The sequence below is a fragment of the Cryptotermes secundus genome, unplaced genomic scaffold, assembly GCF_002891405.2.
Source record: "Cryptotermes secundus unplaced genomic scaffold, Csec_1.0 scaffold481, whole genome shotgun sequence".
In the NCBI taxonomy this organism is placed as follows: domain Eukaryota; kingdom Metazoa; phylum Arthropoda; class Insecta; order Blattodea; family Kalotermitidae; genus Cryptotermes; species Cryptotermes secundus.
In genome coordinates this window covers 942,366-963,656 of record NW_019720570.1, presented here as the reverse complement: position 1 = coordinate 963,656, position 21,291 = coordinate 942,366, and positions in this window count along the sequence as shown.

Genomic DNA, 21,291 nt, shown 5'->3' with positions numbered 1-21,291 from the left:
TCACAGCGGCTATCTCTCTCACTCACTAACTCACCAACCAACTGACTCCACTCACATTTCACTGACTGACTGATTTCTCACTTGTACTGCTTATAACATCTCGACACGGACCGCATAGGAAACATCGCTTCTCTATGGATGTGAAATTATTGCCACTTTCATGTCAGTTGGCGGAGACATATCCTAGCAAATGATGTTGTATACTCGCTTATTTCGCGTCCTTGCCTAGCAACTGGTTTGCATGCCACAACATAACCCCTTAAAGATGGAAGAACCCAGCGGGCGAGATTTTCGTTTTCCCCAGATGATAGCTGCGCTGATTGGTCGGGAGCATAACATGTAGTCCGAACCACAGAACTTCAGGTTTCCTTAGAGGAGTGGTCAGAGGAACTGAAGCTATCTCAAGATCTTCCCTTCTTTGTGTGACTCACTACGATGCTGTCAATAGCTACATGGCAGGATGATAGATGAATAATAAATTGGAAAGGATTTGGAAGGAAGCGACAGTGCCCCTATAGCGGTCCTGTCCTGGAATTTGCTTAAAGGGACCGAGAAAGTCCACGATGAACTTAAGCAAGGTTTGATGATATCCGGCCCAGGTTCGAACTAAGCATCTCCCGAACGGAAATTCCTTGCCCTACCAGTAGTAATGCCCATCTTTCCTTTGTATTTCTTAACTATCTTGTTTCTCGGACCGTCTCTGTGGTCTAATGGTCAGGGTTCCTGGCTACAGATCCGGAGGTCCAGGTTCGATTCCCGGCTCTACCACTTTTTTTTTTTCTCAGAAGTAGTGGGTCTGGAACGGGGTCCACTCAGCCTCGTGATGATAATTGAGGAGCTATTTCAAGGAAATAGCGGCTCCGGTCTAGAAACCCGAAATTAACGGCCGTGGGGAATCGTTCTGACTGCGCGACACCCTCTGTCCGCTAAAGTTGGCACTAACTTCGCCGACAAGCGGCGGTCGTTCGGTCGGTATAGTTCGCTTGCGGACTAAAATCACGGGGTTTGCTTTTTTTTTTCTCTCCGCACCTATTCCAAGAGAATTATTGTGGTCGTGAGGCAGGCAGGACAGACTATAGGAGTTGGTTGTCTTGCGGTTACATCTCCAGATCCTATTGGCTAAACGCCACGGAGGAATGTACGTCGGTAGTTTGTCTAAGTGCAGACAGAGACCGCTGCGTACCTGCTGGACAGGTCACAGACAGAGACATCATATCAGTCCGCAGGACAGATCTCCTTACATCCACATCTGTCCATTCCACCCAATGCTCTTTCCTGCTGATAAATAAAAGAGTTTATTTACGAATCTTGAGGGGAGCGTCATAGCTCAGGCGGTTAGTCTCCGGTTTCCCGCCGCGGCGGCCCGCGTTCTAGGCAAGATCAGGTTATGTGGGCTTTGTGGTGTACAAAGTGGCACTGGACCAGGTTTTCCCCGAGTACTTCGGTTTCAGCTGTCAATTCTCATTCCTCCCACTGCTCCACACTCATCATCTGTCATCCGGGGCTGATACAGCAGGTCAGTTAGTGGCCGACGTACTAAGTGGACTCAGTCACACCCCAAGAAACTAGAAAAAACCGATAACGCGGAATTCAAAGGTTTGATAGGCGAACACGGAAGGAAGAAGGTACCTCGAAAACCTTGACGTAGTTGGGCATATTTTAAAATGGGTCTTAAGGTGATTGGGAGAATATGGACTGGATTGATCTGGCTTGGGATGGATACTGGTGGCAGGCTCCTCATTGACCAGAAGCAAGATTTGTCGCTTAAAATATTGTAACGTGGATGAGGCAACAGGAAGCAGGGGTCACGTGGACTTAGCGTTTCCGCGAGTGACGTCACATACCCCATATAATTCTGTGGCATGGCCACGAAACAGTTTCACTGCACTCTTGGATTCATATTACAAGATGAACCTGAACCGGTGCAGTTAATTAAGCACCACGCCATGAAGACCTATGGAGGAATGGAAGTATAGCTCCACTTATTCTTGACATCGACGCTAGATGAAGCTACATGATCAGCTTTTCATCTCGGCCGCTTTGTTCCCAGGGAAAAAGATCAAGGTACCCATTGGGTAGGAGGCTGGGTGGACGCCAGATGCCNAAGTATAGCTCCACTTATTCTTGACATCGACGCTAGATGAAGCTACGTGATCAGCTTTTCATCTCTGCCGCTTTGTTCCCAGGGAAAAAGATCAATACCCATTGGGTAGGAGGCTGTGTGGACGCCAGATGCGGTCTGGATGCTGTGGAGTACAAACAAATCTCCTGCCCATGTCGGGACTCGAACCCCGGCCGAACATTACATAGCCTGTCACTATACTGATTGAGACATCATGCCTGTTATCACTACATGTATATAATTCGAAGAGGTTCTGTGTTAGTACACGCTTAGCTTTCAAAACTGGATATGTTACTGCCGGACTTCTCAACCGGCGCCTGTCTCTTGGTATCGAATCCTACTTGGGCTGTTGACCTGACTGTGACATGCATCTTGTGGATGTTTTCCATTTTGGTTCCTTCCCGCGGAGCAGATGGGATATCAGGGGTGTCGATAGGTGCTACGTTTGTTGCACGTGCAGAAGTGATGTCCTTGTTTCCACATGTCTTGCTTCTGCTGTCTTCAGGATCCTCAGCAATGTTGCTTTAGTTAGGGCATTGGCCCCTGCTGCCACTACGACTTACGCCTTCCTAGGAGTGAGGAGTTTCGACGGACGCTGCGGTCGGTGGGTACCCAGCACATTCTCTCTAGCTGCTGGCATGGTATGCCTCACGGTTGAGGCATTTCGACTCCCTGGCTTTGTTGTTCTTCTGCGGGCACTCTCGGTGGTGATGGCGAACTCCACACCGGAGATATCTTAGTGGCAGAAGAGAGGTCAGTCGGTTATATTTTTAGTGGCCTTCACCAGAACAGACCGTAGTTTCAGCATAAGTATATCCGTATTGTCACATCTACTGTGGTGCTAAATTGCTCCTGGACCTCGCCAGCACGCACCGTAGTTTCAGCATAAGTATATCCGTATTGTCACATCTACTGTGGTGCTAAATTGCTCCTGGACCTCGCCAGCACGCACCGTAGTTTCAGCATAAGTATATCCGTATTGTTACATCTGCTGTGGTGCTAAATTGCTCCTGGCCCTCGCTAGCACGCATCGTAGTTTCAATTTAAGTATATCCGTGCTGTCACACCTGCTGGAACTGCTTAATTTCTACTGGCCCTCGCCAGCAGAAATAGGTTCGGGAAATAAGGTATAGATATAAGAATGTGGGTACTAGAACTGAGGCTAGAAGCGAGCCAGTGAGAGGTAGTGACCGTAAAACTGGCCATACAGTTTTCAAGGGAGCAGAGGCAGAAATAATTTGAGAAGAGGAGGTGCAAGGGGAAAGATTGGGCTGAACGCCGGGGGCATCAGGACGTTTTTATTTCTTTGGTTCTGGGCTAGAATTGTGCAATAGGTAATATCATTTTATTTATTTTTCTTCAACCTCATAGCCACTATTTCAACAATTTATGAGTTACTGAAATGGACTGATCATTGAAATGGAAACACTGAATTCAAAATAACCGCTGAGAAATATTGTGGGGGTTAACAGGCAACATTTCTGCTCCAGGAAATATCCCCAGTTAAATATAAATAGTAACATTTCCTGTTGTTTCAAAGTGTTTTGTAACGTGTTCGTGGAGGCGAGCGGTTTATGTGACTGCCCTCTTAGCAACTCAAGCTATACCGCGTCGAATGGTAGCAAGGCTGGTGAATAATAAACAGGAAGGGATTTGGAAGGTACCTGACGTGACCTAATCGAGGTAATGTTATTATATTCGCTTGGAGGTATTGAGAAAAATCACGAAAACTTTTGTCAGAATAGCCGGTGTCCTGATTGGTATTCGAACCAAGCGTCTCCCAAATAGAGTATTGCCGATACGCTATCCTTGTCGATTCATTTTTGTGGCACAAAAGCCGCGTAACAGCTTTATATTTTTCGTGATGCACTCTCTGGGGCAGTTGATTCTCCATGTTATGTAACCGTGATCAATTGTGGGGCTAAATCGTGCCGTAAATCGAGGAAACTAAGAAAAAAATTAAAAATGTCTACTCAAAGAGATGTTCACCTCTGAATTTAAGTTTTTGATTATGTAAGAGCAGTTAATTAACTCTATGGAGGAGAGTTCTCCAGGAGAAGCGATTACTCAGTCAGATAGTCGAGATATACCTCGCTTTTATGAAAATTATCTGCCTGACTTTCTCTGAAAAAGCTTACCGTTGATGCGTATCCTGAGCCATGGGGACTGACAGGAGGGAGGGTAAATCAGAAGTCGCCCCAACCCCCGCCAAGTTTTTGAGAAAATGTACAAAATATTAATACCAAATTTATTTTATTTTTTTAATTGCGTCATATATGTTTCAGTGTGGAAACGTACAACTCCAGGGAGATTCAGAACGAATGTGAACGGCTTACAAACAAGTTTAAAAGCTAACTTTATGGTCCCCATTTGCTGTTGAAGAAAATTCTGGTAAGGGCCCGTGCTTTGCCTCATACACAACCAGTTCATTTCTTGAAGAACCGTTCTTATCTCCTGTACATGCTTTATACTGTCCCATCCCCTCTTTCATTTTAAAATGATTAAGGAAACCAGAGAGGTACCTCATTTATGTGAACTGATTTCCTCCTAGAATGTAAGTTGACAATGACAACTGAACTCTTCCTTAAATTTGCATTGAAATATCAATTTTAATATTATCCCGCCATACATGTCTAGATCTCTCGCATAGTCTCTTTCCTTCAGGTGTTCCCACCAAGTACATTTTGCATTTCTCGTCTTTCTCGTGCGTACTATTACTACTACTACTAAATATATTCTGAAAGTAAAGATACAGAGTCCAGAAAATATTGTAAAACATTTTTATTCAATTGTAACACTTTTGCAAAATACCTTTATTTATTTTTTCAATATAGTCAACATGGATCGCAATGCACTTAGTGAACCTGGCAAAGAATTTTATTTATTTCAGTGCCGTAGAAATCTCCCGCCTGCTCTCTTAGCCATGGAGAACAGTTCTTGACACTTCTGGACATTGTTGATGAAGATCACCAATGGTTCAACGTCTGTCAGCACGAATTTTTCATCATTTGATTTGGGATGATTTCTTCAGTGACAACGGATGACATTCAAGCATGAATATCATTTCTCCCCGCTTAAAATTCACGACACCATTTTGCCACGTGTTGCGTGTTCATAACATCTTCACCGTAAGCAGGAATAAGCTGGCGATGAATTTCGGCAGCAGTCTCTCCTTTCCTGTCAACAATCTGAATTACTGCATGAACCTCACATTTGGGCCGCGCCATAGCTCAAGCGGTTAGTCGCTGGCTTCCCACCGCGGCGGCCCGGATTCGATCACGGGTCTGGTCAAGTGGGATTTGTGGTGAACAAAGTGGCGCTGGGGCGGATTTTCACCAAATACTTCGGTTTTCCCTGCCAATCTTCATTCCACCAAATTCTCCATCATCATAATCACCTGGGGCAGGCTACAATAGGCCAATCAGTGGCCCCCGTGCCGTGTGGACACAGTTGAACTCCACCTCCCACTAAGGGAAGCGAAAGGAATCTCACATTTGGCGGGATTTTGAATCGACACAGCCAGTTTAAACCCACTGCGAGCACAACGTTGCCGTGTCTTTGGCCAATGAACTCAGCCCTGTCATACGGCTCCTATCTCACATGGCGGCACTGCCATTTCTAAGCAAAATAATCCCTTACATTTTTACTGGACCTGTATCTTTACTTCCCGGATATCCCTCGTAATGTTCCGACCATTTGTTCTTTGTCCTTATCATATAAGAAGAGATAAATCGATTAGAAAAGTCATCGTCGTGTGCAATCGACGTAGCGCGTCTAATGGACTCATTTGCCTCTGAAATGAGAGCCGGAAATGGAGGTCAGAATGTTCGCTAAACTTTAACACGGAAATATCCAACGTCTGTGGTTAGACTCACAGAACGGTAATTTTCTTCGCTGTGCCAACAGCAATCAACGAAATTTGTGCTGGAGTTAGAAACCACTTTTTACTCTTCGCTAACAAATAGTCCCTACTGATACGAATTTCCGGTGTAATTAGCACGCAGCAACGTGTTAGTGATAATAGAACACGCATGAACGAGCGAAGGGAGAAGTTGAAGCCATCCCCCCCCATACCCGCACAAACCCTGAGGCCAAAAGCCGACGTGTGAGTTCTGTTCACTTCTACGTTGTTACCACTGAGCATAGGTACGGAGCATTGGATACCGTCAGCGTCCAACCCCTCCTCCCCTTCCATAAACACGCTGCAAGCTAAAACGTCCTACGTCCAACAGTACTACTTTTTGTAGACTATATTACGGCACTGTCAGGTACAAGCCAGTAGCGTCTTATGGTGTGGCCTCATTGCGATACTATCCCAGCACTTGCATGCGGGAAAACCAGGAAAAGCCATACTTAATATAGGCGGTGGCCTGGCCTGGCACTTCTAGAGAGTTACTGCTACATCGTCCTGCTGTGTTCTTGAATTAAGGTAAGGTAATGCTATCCCTTTGACAGGCCGTGGAGGCCCATAGGTTTATGAGACGTCGAGGCTCCCACATTTTCTAGACAATCGGCTCACAGATGGCGGAGAGGTTGTCAGCCTTAAGCGCCGGCCGTCCTTTACCCTCAGGAAGATTCCTGGTACTCATTTCGGTTAGAGGCTGAGTCGACCCCAGGGCTATAGTGCGGCTAGAAGGATTAGGTCAACTGTAAGATACAGAGGCCTCATCGAGATTCGAACCCGTGACCTTCCAGCTTGTAGTATGGTACCTTTTAATGTAAACAATCAATTTTATTTCAGATGTGAGATTTGAGGTTCTCACGGCTGATACTGTGAAGAGTAGTGTCTTGTGTTATGTGATGCTGTGTAGTCTTGTAGAATTTTCCATCTTCAGTGTGGAAGAATAAGCCCATGTAGCAAAGGGAAAAGCAGGCAATGTCGCTTCGTTAAGTTTTTGGTTGTCTACTTGATTTAATGTTTATGTAGGACCTACTTAATTCAAGTGAAGTTATCCTCAGAGTTCTTCTTACTACCATTGGTTCAGTCAGTATTCGAGTCCCGGTTCTTTGCCTCCCTATAGTCCTGCCTGTGATTACACCTTTTTCCTTCGATGTCGACGTACGCGGCATGTTCCTTTGAAATATCAGAAAACATCTACCAGAGTACAGTTTGTCACATAAAAAAAGGCAGTTTTGTTATTAATTACAGCTTGAAGCGCGAACCCATATTTTTTCCTATGGCTGTATAGTCCTTGCGGGTCTTGGTCGATTTTTCACTCTCTTAATCCATACACGATAGGATTCCTTAAATGGGGGATCAGCCAGTCGCAAGGATCATCATCAATTGGTTTGTGAATGTACATAGTATGTCGTTAATGATCAAACAAAATAGATAAAAATATAACTTCTGATAATTCAGTAACAACATATATGTTGAAGAAACCCGTCTTCTGCGATATAGCGCCGTGTAGATCTTGTGTGAACCGGCGTTTCGGAGGAACGTATCGCCTCCATTTCGGGGTACAAACTTTAGCCACCTGCTCACGCTGCTTCCTCGAGTGCGGATTATTCTACCCTGAAGATGGAGCCGATACTTTCCCCCGAAACGTCGGTCCACACAAGAACTACACGGCACCACATCCCAGAAGACGGCATTCTTCATAGTCATCTCTGTGAAAACTTCAACTCTTACAATATGTATATACTCTTACACCAACTGATGGTAATCTTTACGGTCGAAACATGTGACGGGATGAGAATGAAATAATCTCAGTATTAGACATTTTATTATTGTTTTTTCTCGCTCTCACTCTGGAGCACAGGGCTGATTTCTCAGTTTCATTTGTCCTTTTTACAGACAATAGGACTCCTTGGACGGGTGATCAGCTCGTCGCAAGGGCTCCACCTACACACAGGACAACACAAACACAGAATAAACACATACACACCAAACATCCATGCATTTCGTGGGATTCGAACCCACAATCCCGGCTTCCGAGCTAGCGAAGACAGTGCTTGACTTAGACCGCTCGGCTACCGTGACTGGCAATATATAAGAATAATATATAAGAATTCAGTTCGTACCTCACAGGAAACAGATCCCAACCTACGATCCCGGCTTCCGAGCTAGCGAAGACAGTGCTTGACTTAGACCGCTCTGCTACCGTGACCGGCATTTTAATATTAGTTTATAATAAATTGTTATGTTTACGGCCCCTAGGTGTAAGTTTGAGACATGACAAGAACAGGATGCAGAAAATAAAGGTTTTTTGTGTTAGGCTGATCTCAGAATACTCATTAATAGAGAAAGTCCTTAGTGGTTGAATATTCCTGAGCATGTATAGGGAACATAACGAAATGAGCATTAGAGATAGTACATTTACAGTTTCCATGGTACCGTATAAACGTTACACAATAGTAATATGGACAACAGAAGTTTCCGATAATTCGAACGCGCTTGTGTTGAACAATAGGCCCCTGGAACGTGCTCAATCTGCAATTATTGTACAACAGTCCTGACTGCTACTGCAGTTAGACACTGAGTTGGTTCAATCCCCTCTCCCCCCACCCCCCATCCACTCCTTCTCTTCAATAGTCAGTTTTGCATAGAATTTCCAATTAGCAAACGTTGGCATGAACAGTTTTGTTCATAAGTCAGTGACTTTGGCTTGGCATTATTGCATTGGCTCAGTCCTACTTTGCATTGAGTTGAAGTGTGAGCTCATCGGTAAATGATTATTGTAGAACCCAGTTATAACAATTCCTACTTAAAGAGTACTTTTCACTGTAACGATAATTTCTAAATTTAATATAAATTTAATGTCTCTCTGAAAAATAGATATATAAAATTCATGAGGTAGTTTTTGCGAAATAGAATGGAATTGTATTCAAAGTCAATGCGCTGTAAGTATCTTTGTTTTTAATATTGTTGGAAGCTGAGAGAATAATTCAGTTTTATAGCACATGAAAGATACATGTTCTAAGGAGTAGCATTCAAAGGTGACATAACCTTCGTCACAGTAATGATTCGTGAATATTAATTCCATTATGCTTCACTTCAGGCAAATATAAAATGTCACGGAGGTAAAATCATAAATTGGATATCTCGATACTCTATGCGATCTATCGAGTGAAAATATTTGACCTGTCAGATTGAACATATTTCTAACAAGAAGCTCATCAGATACATTAGGCACGTTTTTTTTTTTAATTCGCATAGTGGGGGGTGGAGTCCAGCTGGGTCTACTCGGCATGTCGGCCACTGCTTAGTCTATTGTACTTGTCCCTGGTGATTATGATGATGGAGAATTTGGTGGAAGGAGGATTGGCCGAGGAAACCGAAGTACTTGGAGAAAACCTGCCCCACTGTCACTTTGTCCACCGCAAATCCTACTTGACCATACTCTGGCTCGAACCCAGGGCCGCCGCGGTGGGAAGCCAGCGACTAACCACTTGAGCTATGGCGCGGTCCATCTATACACATTTACTCAAGGAACACACTTTCATATTCCAAAGATCAAAGAAGAAAGTAGCAATTTTGGAAATCATTGAGTGGTTTTCTCCAATGCATGATCTTGAAAGGAAATTCTTAATGCATGTATACAAGTAATTGATCAACTTGTTTTCTTGATCCATCTAAAACAAGATATTTGGATAAACGTTTAACTTCTAAAAGTATTTACTAATTTCCACCTAGAGCTACAGAGGAATATTGTAATGCGTTTGAAGATGCTTCGGAAATATGTGACGGACGGACGAATGTTCAAACATAAGTCAGAGAACTAACGGTCTCAGTTCCTCGATGTTTATTCAAGGAATCTCATATCCTTCACACTATACACTATACTTCACACAACACAAGGACATCTATAATGACGCTACGTACGATTATTGTAACACAGTTCTCCAATAGATGGTTGCAAGTACTGCTAATTCCGCCTGCAGGTGACTCTGATAATAATAGTCTGGAATTTTCGTGAGGAATATTTGTGTTGAAGAGCTTATTAAAACTTGTAGTTTGCACTGTTTTCAGGTTAAGACTTCATAAGTTTACGATTGGATTGTGAGTAGGCGGAACCTACAGAGGCCTATTCTTCTTCTGTCACAAATTTACGCGAAAATGTACATTAGTTTTTACGAAACGTGATACCGTATGGATTTATAGAATTCAATTTGCACCAGAGAGATTTAACTATGAAGATAGGGGAATAACAGAGAACTAATGAACAAAGCTTCAATCGATATAGTGTGTTGTTATATATCGCTACAACAATAGTGAGGACACATAAAGACAGACACTTTATTATGACGTATACGATGTAACAAGTTAATTACAGAGCTTAATTTAGTACTGCATGACGTGGAAATATAAGCCTTGCAGTGCGCAACGTTAAACCGATCAACAGTAAAATTATCTGTAGAATAGTTTCCGCGATTTCAAATTAGCCATTCATCTGTTCTAGGCAGCCTTTGTTTCTGCTTGCATTTATTGGAGTAATGGGACTTTATTTTCATGAAAGATGCATTGAATAGCCGTATATCAATCAAACGATCTGTCCCACATTAAACATGATCACAGATCTCATTCGGTCTGTTCGTCTGATATTAGAGCCTGTTGTTTGTGTACGAGGGAATAATGGTTATATAGTCTTGTACGAGTATATTATTAAACCACATGCAGATTATGTGTTCAAATAGAAAGGGAGTCTGTGGAAGAAGCTGGTAATTCACATTCTCTACCTCACACAAATGCACGTTACGACACCTATGAGAGAATACGCGTTGCAGTATGAGGCATTTGGAGTTCTCGTGTAAGCGAGAATTTATTTATGCTTATAACGTTTCATTCTACTCGAAGCTTTAATGGTGAGTAAATATGGTATAATATTTTCAGGCACACAGCCATGTTAATATTGAGTAAAAAAAAATGTTTCGGCAGTCTTCTCCATCTCCATCATCAGGATCGATACGGTGAATTAAGTATGTTGCCGATGTAGAAAAGGGCTCCAAAATGTTATATATAATTTAATAATGGGTATCTACGGATATTCCAAAGGTTGAACAGATATATATTGCACGGTATGTAGTTTGATATTTTCTCAAAAGATGATGTTAGTCACATGAATGCCAGAGCCACATTATCTAATGGCAGGGCAGTCAAATAGAATAGCGGCGGATTTGTGTGTATATATAATTGTGGGCCCATCTGCATATGTCAGTGTGTCGACAGACCCTGATGATGGAGGCGGAGAAGTTATCTGAAACGTAAGTTCTTAACTCAGTACTTACAGGGCTTGTTCCATGAGAAGATCATAGCGCTTGTATCCTACTGGTGTTTGCTCACAAATTGATACTGTTCTTCCCATGCGTTGAGATTTTTGGACCTAAATCAGAGCGCTTATCTCCTCACCAGTCTGCTGACTATTGTATGTGTGTGAATGTTGACGGTATTAGGGTTTGTGACTTGATTTATTGACCACTTATACACTCACGACTAGTGACTACACTTTACAGATCACTAATACACAGACTAGTGTCCTCAGTCTATTATAGTCTCCACTAGTCATTTCCTGGCAACACAAGAACTATAACAGTCTCACTCAATGACACACTCCAGATATCACACATAAAGTCTTCTCTTCACAGCCGGACTTTCAAGTGAGCACTCTTGCAACAAACTAGTTGCCCCAAACCGTCTTGGTTGTCACATCTCGGTACGGACCTCATAGAAAACACCGAACCTCTGTTGTTGTACCGTTGTTGCGTTCGTGTCTCTTGCTGCAGAAACGTGTTTACCGAGCTGATGCCTAAAAGCGGCTCTGATATATTTGCTTATCTTGCGGTCGTTGCCTAGTAACGGCTCAACATGCTACAGTATGTATATATAAAAACTTAGTTAATTCTAAGCGTAAATTGGAAATATATGACGTCTGTTGACGTATAAAAACTGGAACGCATGCGCAAGAAATTTGCAGCACTTACTTTCAAACGTTTCTTTCCACGTGTCAGTTACAGTTATGCCTGTGTTTAGAGTACTTTAAGTTGGACACCTTGCGTAAGTGTAAGCATCACCTTGATTCAAGTTCACCTTGGTTCTCCGTTCCTTTCGGGAAGTCGGTAATCCAGTTCCTGTCCGGTATGTCAAGCAGTTTTCTCTGTCCAACATCTGCTCCTCAGCTAAGCACTGTCCTCCTGCGTGCACTCTGCTCTTCATGTTTCTTGTGTGGACGTTGGCGTATTTACAACCAAACCCATTTCTCTTGATCGTATTTTATAATGGTACTCTCTTTATTGTTACAACGTTAATTGTATTCGAGATAAATATATGTATCGAAGTACGCGTATTTTTCTCACCGCTTAGTCTTATTAAATAAAAGTTGTCCCTGTGCTTAACGAACTACGCCATGAAGACGTATGGGGGAGTGGATGTAGAGATCCACATTTTCTTGACCTCGGCACTAGTTTGTGAGTGGTCAGCTTCATGCCCCGCTTTACTTCCGCGGAAGTACCCCACGGTACCCATTGGATTGGAGACTGGATAAGACCTAGAGTCGATCTGGACGCTGTGGAGTAGAGAAAATTCTTGACACTACCGGGACTCGAACTGCGAACACCTTCATCGGCCAGCCCGTAACCCGTCGCTATACCGACTGCGCTATTTCGGCTCCTGGTTGGTGTTACTACGTGTATTAAATTGTTTTTAAGTTATAAGTGATAAAATTTGCCTTGTTTTGGCTTTGTTTTTTATGTGTTTATTTGTTTCTCTCTTTTACTCGCGCTTGCTTTATAATTGGCCTTTGGACTGTTGAGTAAGCAGAGAAGCAATGAATGTAATAGAATTATTTGGTTGAGATGCTCAGATCGTGGTATATTTATTCATTCATCAGTAATCTGTCAGACGACAGGTCCACAGTCTCTTCCGAAAGAGTTCCTCCATTTAATGCGATCTAGAGCTTTCTCCTTCAAATAAAAATATCCTCTTCTGTCCCCTCGGTCATCCAGTATCTTCTTACGTCTTCTTCTCATCTTCTGGATCTCGCATACATGGTGTCTCTGTTTTTGGAAAGATACTATGCAGGAAAAGTGATAATGTGGTAGTTTTTCCATTTGCTTTCCACATCGCAGTACAACAGCCGTTCAAATATATAATACGAGAGTATACTTCCCTCTACTAATACTGAATATATAATTATAATTTTCAAGACTTTTGTGGAGGCGACAAAATGGCGTCCAGACTCTCCTTGAACTGAAAATATTCGAAAACGATTCTTTTAAATAAGTGAGCTAATCACTGAATCAGTATGCTCACAGATTAATCATACAGCACATTTCGTCACCTACATTATTTGCATGCTGGCTAGAGCTCACAGTGTTGCAATTTTGTTCTCTCTTTCACATTTCATATACCTTGCCCCTCTTCCTGTCTCACTCGCTCTTTGCAGCAGTTCGGAACAGGAAAGCAGTTGGTAACAATCCCGTGTTTGTAATCTGACCAATTAGCGCAGGTTCACATATATACACAAGGCTGGAACAATAGAAATGTTACGCTGGTGTTCATATTAAAAAGGGTTCACTGGCAAATATTGCCGTCAAGTTTATGATGTTGCCATGTCACAATTATTCGTTGATTCTTATTGGCTGATGTCACAATTATTCATTGATTTCTATTGATTATTCATCAGCGAGATATAGCGTAGGGAAAATTCAGGGGTAATGTAAATAGAAGAGTGTTTATTTTTTGACCGAGTCTGTACTAGACGTAATAGTGCGACACAGGCTTTATTAACTGACGTACTAAAGGCACGTAATTCTTCTATCTATTTAGAAATAGAAGTCTTGTAATTAATAATTTCAATTTTGTAAATAAAATAATGAAATTAGACATATGAATTAGCAGGTTGAAGAGTTAGAAGAAATTTAAAGTTTTTCTGGTGTTTTTGGACTACCTTCACCGACAAGAGGCAGTCGCTCGGTCGGTATAGTTCGCTTGCGGACTAAAAGCCACGGAGTTCTATTTTATTTCTAATTAATTAAGCATCACGACATGGAAACGTATGGAGAAGTGGAGTTATATATTTTTTTATTCTTGACCTCGGTACTAGATGGCGGTGAGCGGTCAGATTCACGCCTCGGCCGCTCTACCTTCAGAAAAAAAGCGTTCCCACAACCCACTGAGGCTGACTGGGCCACTGAAGGAATAAAGTTTCAGATCCAGTAACGCATTAAATTGGAACGTCGCCCTCTGGAGGGTGGCAATGTTTTCGTCAGGCTTCGACGCGGTACCGGCGATTATAATTGAGGTTCTACGTGTTTTTTCTCAGTCACTTCAAGAGAGTGAATGGTACTGCCCCACATTACGTTATAAACATTTATTTCCATATATTTTCCAGTTCATCGTGCACCAGTAAGCTAACACTCCGAAGCAACGTAGCCTGAGATATTGACACCTTCGTTAGTTAACAATAAATAAACAAAAGGAAATATAATTAATAAATAAATCAATACTTATTTATAATATTGAAAGAGAAGTGCATTACACAAAGGATCGAATGTTTTTTTAATTTTGCTTTGTAGACATATGAATGGCAGTTGTATTAATAACGGAAGGAGGGTTACTTATTTAATGACATTTTCAGTATAGGTACTATACTGCTTCGAGTGAATGTTCTTAAGTCTTTAAAAAAAGGTAAAGCATCTAGAAGTTTAGAACGTCGAAGAGTTCTGTCTTCTGGGATTTACCGCTGAGATACTATCGACGTTTCGTAGAAACATATCGCCTCCATCTTCAGGGTCGAAAAATAAGTTAGCAGGAAACAGTTTAGAACGTCGAAGAGTTCTGTCTTCTGGGATATACCGTTGAGATACTACCGATGTTTCGTACAAACATATCGCCTCCATCTTCAGGGTAAAAAATAAGTTAACAGGAAACAGTTGCGAAGTAGGTAGCAAACAAAAGAGATCGTGAAGCACGGTATGAAACTGGGCTCTTGCTTGCTACCTGCTTTCACGCTGGTACGAGTATCTTGCTCGGCTTATTCGAACCTGAAGATGGAGGCGATATATTGGTCCGAAGTTATGGTTGACTATCAACAGACTACACGGCGGTATGTCCCAGAAGATGGTACTCTTCACGTTAAAATACGTACATTCACCGCAATTCTAGGCACGCTAATTTAACGCCTACAAACGGCCGCATATACTGACCCGTCACTCTGCAGAGTAGGAGAAGTTGCCGCAAAATTAAGGCGACGCTGTCACTTAGTTCACGGTCTGCCTTCGGTCAAAATGACCACGCATTTGTCCACTCAGCGGTTTCAGTAGGCCACGAAACGTTTGTATTCACTTGCAGCTTCTTTAACGATGCTGCCAACTGCAGAAGATGTGGAAGGAAACTGCTGTGGGATAATTTACATTATTAACATAATAGCAAGAGCAGCTCAGTCGGTATAGTGACGGGTTACTGGCCGGAGTGCCGGTGTTCGAATCTCGACAGGAGCAGGGAAGATTCTTCTTCGCAGCGTCCAGACCGACAGTGGTGACACTCAGCCACTTATCCAGTGGGTTTCGTGGGGTGTTGCCCAGGGATAAAGCGGCCGGGGAATGAAGCTGAAAACACCTCCATCTAATGCCGAGGTCAAGAATGGTGGAACTATACCTCCATTCCCTCTTATGTCTTCATGACACAGAGTGCTTAATTAATTAAATATAGGGACAACTTTAACTTTTATCATAGCAGTTGGAGGGACTGCGCGGAAACCACGAACTTCAAAATATATCATGTCGCCGGCCTAAAATTTGAACCCTGAACCTTCGGAGTGGGGGTCAAGGACTTTGTTACTCATTTACATAAATAAAATAAATAAAAAATGTATCGAAAGCAAACGCAGTTATAAAATTTAGTGCAATTTTTTGTGTCGTTCTGTTCTTGTGGTTGTGTTTGCAGAACCGTATCGATAGAAATAATACAGGTCTGACTTTCGTATTTAGAGCCCAAAATTTATCTATAAGTGGCGCCAGTATTGTTTCTATCCATCGAGGTGCGTATAAAATTGTGGCCTGCATGAAAAGTTGAAATGGCACAGACATGTCAGCTTTCCTATCTCTACCTATGAATTTATTTATAGTTCCACCACGACTACAGCTATTGGCTGGAATACACAATCCAGTCTGTTTGAGATTGACAAACTAATTCGAAATTCGCATACAGATTGGTTTTCGTCAGAAACCAATGTAGTCCATTATTTTATTTGTTTGTTACATTAGTAAAACGCTATGATACTATTGTTAACATTTCAGCTCTATTTATATAAGGATATGTAGCCGGACGCGATAAATGCCTACGACATGTGTGATTATCCCTTTTCCTGCTACACACGTGAGAGATGACTTGCAGGCAACACCTGCCAGCTCTTTTGGCACTGGTTTTTGAAATTTTGATGAAAATATTCGTGATACATATTTCAGTCTTTCAAGTACTGAACCTTAATGTTGAACTTTTTAAGCGTGAAAGGGACATAAAGTTAGGGGGTAAAGTAAAAAGTAAGAAAGTGAAGGTATCTCTGTAACAGGCCTTGGAGGCCCATAGGGTTGTGAGTTGTTGAGGTTCCTTCATTTTCTAGACAATCAGCTCACAGATGGCGGCAAGGTTGTCAGCCTTACGCGCCGGCCGCTAAAGTTAGGGAGTACACGAGAAATATAGATGGAGCAAAAATCATCAGAAAGTGAGAACGCTTTATTATTGGGTGGGACAAAAGCATAGTTCTCTTACAAGGTTCCCAGGCTTAGCCTGTTAGTCCTTTTGATAAGATTACAGTGAAAGTGGAGACGTTAGAATGGTTAGAAATAGTGGCTTGAGACTGACCGCTGAATTTTGATTTTCTATATTCATGTCGAATTGTAAAATTTTGAAAAATAGTTGTAGCGTCTTTGACAGTAGTGTAGACTAAACCTTTAAAGAGTGAATTTATTCTAAATAATACATAAGAATTTAGTTCATACCTCACAGGAAACCTATTACTTCTCCGCTACAAAGACAAACAGTTTAGTAGTGTTTAAGGGAAGAAATCGCTGTTTACTGTGAGAACCATATGGAACACACAGGTACACTGCGTGGGCAGAATATACAGGGTGTTTCACGACTTTAGGGCATAACTGCAGGAGGTAATTTCCTAGGTCTTTGTGATCAAATGTTCATATAAACATGTGTCCGATTTTGAACGGTTACGGAGTTATGACCCTGTACGGCTTGGAATCGTTGTGTTTAGTAAGGTTAAATGGAACTTTATTTTCTTTTAAATAGCTTTGTATGTTGAGGTAATCTTTGTATGTTGAAGTCTGACATGCTATGCCAGCTTTCATTCTATAGGTTGTGAAGCTTATAGGTTGGAATTTTGTGTGAAAATCTTTGTTAAGTTTGGTCATGTCACCGTGGAATTGTTGGTGGATGATGACCGGCGGAATTTTCTCTCTGGGTGTGGTTACGAATTTGTTCTTCTTCTTCTCTGAGCTACCAGAAACACGACTCAGGAGTGGGAGAGGATGGCGAAGCTGTATTAATGGCGGTTTCTATCGTTAACATTAAAACAGTATAAAATATAAATAGTTAAGGCCTTAAATTACATAAATAAAAAGTAAAAAATATGTCATTTAAGAACAGTCATATTAAATAAAAAATCCCCGATAAATTAATAATTATGAGTTATAAATCCTTCAGATACAATACACTGTGTGGACAGAATTCAGAGATGTACTTTGTTGAAGCAGGTGGTACATATGGTAAACACTGGGTTTTGGAGCGTTACTTTTGATGAACTTTATTAGGGACGGTTCCACCGTGGGCAAAGCCCAAAATATAGACCGTAAACAGTACACAGTAAACCCTCGGTAATCCGGTTACAGTCAATCCGGATCGAAATATGATAAATTCTGTTCATAGTTGAATGCATACTTTGAAAGACACATGAGATTTAGGAGCAAGAGGGATTAGAGCAAAGGGACTTTCAGACTGTGTTGAGGGCAGCTGGAGAGACCGAAACCACGCAAGAAAATATCCAAGATTTGCTTGAGCTGGATGAAGAAGACCCTGGATTTCAGCTTCTGAGAGAAGAAAAAATTTTTGCAGTGATATTTCTTTATTTATTTTCATTAGTACTACATATATTGAAAATTCCTTTTATTTGTTTTATAGTATATTTAATCTTTTAGGGCTATAGTTTGCTTCAGTAAACCGGATTGTCTGTTAATCAGGATAATCCCCAAATTAATCCAGATTAGCGAGGGTTTAGTGTGTGATGCTTTCTATCTGGAGTTTCACCTCGTGATTAAGCGTGAAATCCATATCAATAATACATATAAATTCAGTTCCTACCTCACAGGGAACGCTATGACTCCGTTTAGAGACCAATCTATTGATACCATTAGAGGAAATACTAGCCGACAGCCATGTGAAACGCACAATAGGCCAAAGGTTAACAGGTTGATGTAGCGGTAGACCTTGTATTCGAATTATTCTGGGCTCGAATCTCGACCGGAACACCGAAAATCCTGTCTGAATTCTTCGTGATGTCCTGCAGTCCTTCAACACATGTCATAGCTCCAATAGGCCACGACCGCTTCCTTGCAATTTATATATATATATTCATACTACTGTCTGCTATAGGGTCTAGATACTGACATTTTCGTAAAGTAATCTACGGAGAAAGTGGTCAATAGACAAAATTCGGATTTTTTAATGTTGAAGCCAACTTTACAATTTTAGCGGATAGAGAGTGTCTCGTGGTCAGCGCAACGGATCTCCACGACCGTTAATCTCGGTTTTCTAGACCGGAGCCGCTAGTTGGCACTAATTTCGCCGACAAGCGGCGGTCGCTCGGTCGGTATATTTCGCTTGCGAACTAAAGCCACGTAGTTTTAATGTCGAAGCAGGTGAAAATGTAGTAGGCGCTGTGTTTTAAAGGGTTAAATTACGATGGAGAAATTCAAACGGAAAGGAACTAAGTTAATTAGTCGCTGACAAGAAATTCTCGCCCATTATGTAACCCGAATTTTATTTCCGTGTTCATGAGAACCCACTAGCAGGCAGAGAAAGAAGGGAAGCGACCTTAAGAGAATGTTTTCAGTGACATTCTTAACATAATTATAAGTATTAAAAAATATTTTATTTCTCTTTCGATAAACTGAAACTCGTGATTGGTATTGAGTATATAAAATGAGAATAGATTAAGTTAAGTTAAAGTGTTCAGTTTTTAATTTTTAGGAAGTTAAGATAATATGCTAGTTAAACATTGAACAAGAAATGTAAACTTGAGGAGCTGCTGGAACATTCTGAGCAAACTACAGATGGAGGGGTAGGGTGGAGAGAAAAGGGGGAGAACAAGGAAACAAAATATTATTGTTCCATATTTGAGTTCTAAGTGAAACGCGTTTAATAATTGTTTACGTAACTCATAAGGCTTCCTGATGTAATATCTTGAACGAGACTTGACAATTAAATCATTTTGACGAAATTTCGTAGACGACAGCAATAACACTCAAACTAAGAGAACGGATAAGGAAGGAGAGAATAGAGAAAACATAAGGGAGATAGGGAAAATGCGAGAATATGGCGGTTGGTAAAAGAAAAGAGACGGAGAAATAAAGGCAGAAGATCTTCTACTTCTAGGAATATTTCTACGACCCTTGATTCCGTGGATCCGTCGTCACTTCACCCCCCACCTCATCTCTTCACTCCTTCCTCCTTGTTTCAAAGTAATTCCAAGCTTCCTTCCTGTCTTCCCGTGACTCGCGGATGGCAGCGATGGAGACCCTAAGTTCTGCTGCACTTGTTGGAACAGGATGGCGCTCTACGGTGGTTCTAAAGCAGAAAGACTTCAACTACTCTGTTAGCCGCTCGGAGCACAGTGATCACCGTACGTCAGCTCCGGCTTTCGAAACCTCTGCATCTTGTTCACAGAGTTTGTTTATGTTACATATGGGTCTCGGGAGCACGCGGTAACGTAGTTGGTTGAGGGGCTATGCTACAAGCCGGAAGGTCGCGGGTTCAAGTCCCGATTAGGTCATTGTATTTTTCAGTTGATCTAATCCTTCCAGCCGCACTAGGCCCTGGGGTTTACTCAGCCTCTAACAGAAATGAGTACCAGGAATTAATTAAATAATTTTCCTGGGGAATAAAGCGCGGCCGGCGCGTAAGGCTGACAACCTCACCGCCATCTGTGAGCCGATTGTCTAGATAGTGTGGGACCCTCAACGTCTCACAACCCTATGGGCCTTCACGGCCTGGTACAGGGATAGCTTTACTTTACTTTTTTTTTTTTTGCTTTCATATTGGTCTCAAGGGGGACACTCTGCTATAAGCCGGAATATCACGGGTTCGATTCCTGATGTGGTCATTAGATTTTTAAATTGACCCAATCCTTCCAGCCGCACTATGACCCTGGGATCGACTCAACCTCTAACAGAAATGACTGCCAGGGATCTTCCTGAGGGTAAAGGGCGGCCGCCGTGTAAGGCTGACAACCTCAGCGCCATCTGTGAGCCGATTGACTAGAAAATGCGACAACCCTCACATTCCTATGGACCTCCACTGCATTTTACAGGGACAACTTTAACTTTCGTACCCTTATGAGTCTCAGAATAAGGCGAGATTATTACCCTAAAGAACGTTCCTTTACTTTGGATTACTAGGGTTTGGACTTTGTGCATCATCTGGTATTCTAAAGAACACAGCGTTTCGGAAACTAGAGCTGTTTCCGTCCTCAGGTGAGGGGGGGGCGATCGGAGACACCTCTTCTGTTGGCTCCGTTAGAAAGAGCGAACCTCAGTCACTAGACAGGACGTTGTGCTCCTTGGTGTTCTTTACAATAACGGACGACGGACAAAGTCCAAAAACCCCAGCAATACTGTGTGTTGTACACTATCTTCAGAACACTTTAGAATCAAATATACTTTAAGTCTGCAGCCATCTGCTCAAACTGGTTCCTCGCTCGCGGATTTTCCTACCCTGAAGATGGAAGCGATACTTTCCTTCGAAACGTCAGTTCACACAACATCTACACAGCGCCACATCCCATACTCTTATCCTATTTCTTTTGGATCAACTTCACTGTTTTCATCTCGTCTATGTCTTGGTTTTGCAAGTGATGTTTTCCCTTCTAAAATTTTCGTATTTCTCATATATCGAAGCATGCTACATGCCCTGCCCATACCCTCCTTAATTTCATTCATCTAGTATT